The sequence below is a fragment of the Callorhinus ursinus genome, unplaced genomic scaffold (assembly GCF_003265705.2).
Source record: "Callorhinus ursinus isolate GAN/ISIS: 27379988/994484 unplaced genomic scaffold, GSC_fseal_2.0 scaffold58, whole genome shotgun sequence".
Lineage (NCBI taxonomy): Eukaryota > Metazoa > Chordata > Mammalia > Carnivora > Otariidae > Callorhinus > Callorhinus ursinus.
This window is the reverse complement of record NW_027397120.1, coordinates 510,112-514,259: the sequence shown is the minus strand read 5'-3', so window position 1 is coordinate 514,259 and position 4,148 is coordinate 510,112. Positions and strand designations below refer to the sequence as shown.

Genomic DNA, 4,148 nt, shown 5'->3' with positions numbered 1-4,148 from the left:
TTGTTGGCCCTGGGAGGACGTGCTTGGCACTGAGTTGATGAGCGATAAGGGGTGGCCTTCAAGATGACTCGCTCCCTCTTTGTGCTCTATTCTGGGTGGGGAGGGGCTGTCCCACAGCTGTCTGCTTAGCTCAGGCCTCAGCTTCCAGCCCCCAGAAGGTAGCCTGCTGTTAACCCTTGCTGAATTTTCCCAGTCTGTTCCCAGAGAGGGTACCCCACTAGTCTGTGGGATACAGAGCCTTCAGTCTTGCCTGCCCACATCCCAATGTGCCCAGCACCCCGTGGCCTGCCCGCACCCCCAGCCTGCCCCACAGTTTCTTGGATTCACTGCAGTTACTGGCTATTCTCCACTGGTGCTCTGAAGCCAGGGTCAGGCAGGGTCGGCAGCCCCTCCACAAAGGAACAGCTGAGGCCTGGATTATGGCTCACCACGGCGGCACTGCATGGGCTGCCATTCCTGGCCTCAGTTTCTCCACCCGTCAAAGGAGGTGTTGAAAATGGCCAGCCCTTCTGGAGGCATGAGGTTAAATGTTATGTGCCTGTGGCGTGGAAACACCCCCCCCCCCGGGGCGTCTCCCCAGAGGAACGAGAGCCTTAGCCCCTACAGCTAGGACGCCCATTCACAGAGGTGACACTAATCATTGATCTGGCTTGGAATTGAGCTGGGTGTCCTGAATTTTGACTTGCTAAATCTGGGGTCCTGACACCCTTGTCTGTGGCCAGGACGAGGGCTCAGAGGTGGACTAACAGGAAACCAGTCTGGACCTCCATCCTCAGCACTGGGCTGGGAGAGGTGCCCGGGCAGAGATTCCCCCCAGGCAGAGATCCCCCCCCCCCCCCCCCCAGCGGCCCCCCCCCCCCCCCCCCCCCCCCAGTCAGAGAATCCCCCCCACCCCGGGCAGAGATCCCCGCCCAGGGCAGAGAATCCGCCCCCTGCCCCCAAGAGATCCCTGTGCTCCGGGGTTCCCCGAGCGGGAGGGCAGTACGGCCAATGTGGCCTCAGTCGGACGGTCCTGTGGCACCCATTGGATGCCATGTGTGGGTGCCGGATCCCTGGGACCCGTGCTCCAGGTCAGCCCTGCGAGGCCCCTGGGGCCTGTGCCCAGAGGCTCTGAAGGAGGACGGATGGGCCCATGGGAAGGGGCGTGAGGGGGAGGCAAAGGGTTAAGCCTGGCTTGGGAGGCCCGGCTTCTCTGCGTCAGGGTTTCAAGGCTGTGTCCTGTGACTCCCTCTCCCGGGGAGAGATAATCGTGGCTTCTTGATATTTTCTTTCTCCTCTCCCATGCCGTATCAGAACACTGGCCCGGCCATGGGAACTTTCCTCTGCCCTCCAAGGCCACTGTGCACACAGCCCCTCCCAGGGCACCCTTGGCCTTTCCAGGACCCCCCACCCATGGAAGAACTGTGGCCCTTTGTTGGGACTGCTGACCAGGCAGCCCCACCTCCAGCCCTTGGGAGCCCCTCTGAGCCCCTAGCCCAGAGCCTGGGCCTCTGGGCTTGTCCCACAGACGTGCACACACATTCATGCAAGTGCGTGCATGCACTCTCCACACACTCACGCTCACGTCTGCTCAGTCATACACATGCCCGCACACGCGTGGCCCACCCCATCCCACCCACTCCCCCTAGGTCTAGACATCAGGCTCAGCCCAGGTCCCCAGCTACTCACCTTGACCCCAGCTCAGTCACTACCATCCATGACCTGGCAGCCGGCGGTCTCTTTCCCACTGAGGAGGGGGCTCCACACCCCCAGGTTTGGGGAGGGGCCTGTCACCTTCTGGCTTCCCCATATAATGGCCGCTGCCATTCCCTCATGTTCTCCTTGGGTCCTGGGCCAGCTGACCCTCACGCTCCAGTTTGGGGTCCCCACAGGTACCGCAGACCCCTTGGCAGAAGTCTAGGGGGTCGATTAGGAATTGGGAATGCTGCAGGATGGGCAAGACTGCCCAGTCTTCATCAGCTCTGGCTGGGCCTGTGGGGCTCTGGTCCTCGGCCTCACTTTGCTGAGGGGGAACTGAGGCCCAGATCAGCAAGGTGAGCCTAGCATCCAGGGACAAGGGCCAGTCAGGGTTAGAAACAAGTCTCCCAGCTCCAGAAGCTCCCTAGGAGGACCCCTTCCCACTCTCCTTGTAAACAGAGAAACTGCCTGGCTGGGTTGGTGGGGGCTGTAGGACACCCCCTGCCCTGGGTGGGAGCTGGGAAGGCTGAGTGGACCCTGGATCTGGGGTCAACCTGTCCTGGCTATGGGGCTGAAGGCCACACAGGGAGGAGCCCCGTGACTTGCTGCTCCGCGCAGCTCTGGGTCATGGAGAAGGGGACCAGTCCAGATGGTCAGGGCAGGAGACCGTGGGCGGTTCGAGCGAGGGAGGGCGCCCTGGGGGACCGAGTGTGTGCTTACACACACGTGGGCATGCATGCGTGTGTGCACCTGGAGTGTGCAGGTGAGTATATGTGAACACCTCTGGGTCTGGGACCCTGAGTGGGGAGGGATGGTGAAGGGCAAGTTGGGGCAGTGAGGACTGGGGTCAGAGGGCTCTGGGCCTGGAATGCAAGTGAGCAGAGCCCCCACCTTCTCCCCCGCAGGGGGAGTGAGGAGGACATCGTGAAGACGGAGTGACCGGCTGCCCAGGGCTGGGGGCCAACCGGGACATGGGTAGAAGGGTAAGGGAGAATTGGAAAGTTTGGGGCAGGCTGTGGGGAGGGCGGCCCTTCCTGAGAGGCTGGCCCCACATGGGCCCTGGGAGTGGAAGACAGGCATGATGGAGGTCTTGCAGGAGGGACCAACTGACCCTTCACGCTCAGCCCTGCTTGGTCCTTCCTGGGGCCCAGGCTGGAAGGGTGGGCTTTCCTCTGGGAGCCCAGAGAGGGCTCAACACCCACCAGCCGGCTGTCCGGCATGCGCCGCACGCAGGGGGCAGGGTGGGCAAGCCGGTACAGTGCCAACCGAGGTCTGCCACTTCCAGGTGACTGCCACCTTGAGGGTGTCCAAGGGTGCCTCAGCCCCTACCCCGGCCCTACCCCGGCCCTGCAGCCTCTACTCCCCTACTCCGACCTGCTGTCCCCCACCCCCGTCCACCCTCCTTGACCTCTGAACCTACCCTCTGCCTAGACTCTAGCCACGAGGCCGGCCTAAGGGATGGAGTGAGGGGCATGGGGGGCAGGTACCGTTTTATTTCACTGTGTGGGGGAGGAGAGGAGATAAAGACCCTGTGAGAAGATGCGGGATGGCGTGGGGGGTGGTCAGAAGGGTCTGGACGTGGGGTCCCCACCCCTCCCCTTGGGCAGGGCCACCTTGCAGGATGCCCCAGCAACCACCTCCCGGCCCGAGGTTCTGTGTTTCCTGCTGGCGTGGGGCCCGGAAGCCGCAGGCCCATGCCTGAGCGCTTTGCCCGGTGGGTCTTTGTCCTGTGTGCTTCGCAGAGTCTCTGAGAGACCAGGGGGAGGCGGCAGCAGGACTCTGCATCTCCCAGGCAAGCTGGGAAGAACCATCATTTTCCATTTCTTCCCAATTATAGAACAATATTGCTACTATGGAAATTGAGAGCAATACGGAAAAGAGATGTCCGCACACCACCCAAAAGCCATCACCGGTCATTGCGCTGGTTTTCTGTCCAGCCTGGATCCAGGCACCACTTCACCTCCTTGGGGCCACGTGTGTGTGCACCCCCTCCTAGTCTCGGGCGCCTGTGGTGGGGGGTGGGGGATTCCCAGGCCCGGGGCCGTCTGCAGGCACCCCCGCGGGGAGGGCAGCACTCTGCGCCCTGGAGGCTCTCCCTGGCCAGCAAGTTCTCTTCCTGAGTATTCATCCGTGGTTTCACTCCTAGTCTGCTCACTTACCACGCGCGGTCATTTAAAGCTTTGATCTAAACTTTATATTTTAAGTAAATTTCTAAAGTTTTACAAAAGCGGGATGTTCAACAGTGCATTTTTAATCTTCAGTTCACATTTTCACACCTTCTGTGCATCCCTGAGTTTTTCCCCTTAAAAATGTTGAGTTAAAAAATAGGGGCACCTGATGCCTCAGATGGTGAAGCACCTGCCTTCAGCTCTGGTCATGATCCCAGGGTCCTGGGATGGAGCCCCTTGTTGGACTCCCTGCTTAACGGGGGCCTGCTTCTCCCTCTGCCTCTGCTCCTCCCCCTGCTTGTG

The 4,148-nt window shown here is 61.3% G+C and overlaps 1 long non-coding RNA gene across 1 annotated transcript; it reads left to right on the top strand.

Annotated features, from left to right (window-relative positions):
* The first annotated feature begins 1,810 nt into the window (after window positions 1–1,810).
* LOC141371158 (uncharacterized) lies at window positions 1,811–3,711 on the top strand. The gene is made up of 3 exons (XR_012375891.1): window positions 1,811–2,440; window positions 2,583–2,660; window positions 3,515–3,711. It is a non-coding gene; the product is annotated as an uncharacterized lncRNA (long non-coding RNA).
* The last annotated feature ends 437 nt before the right edge of the window (window positions 3,712–4,148 follow it).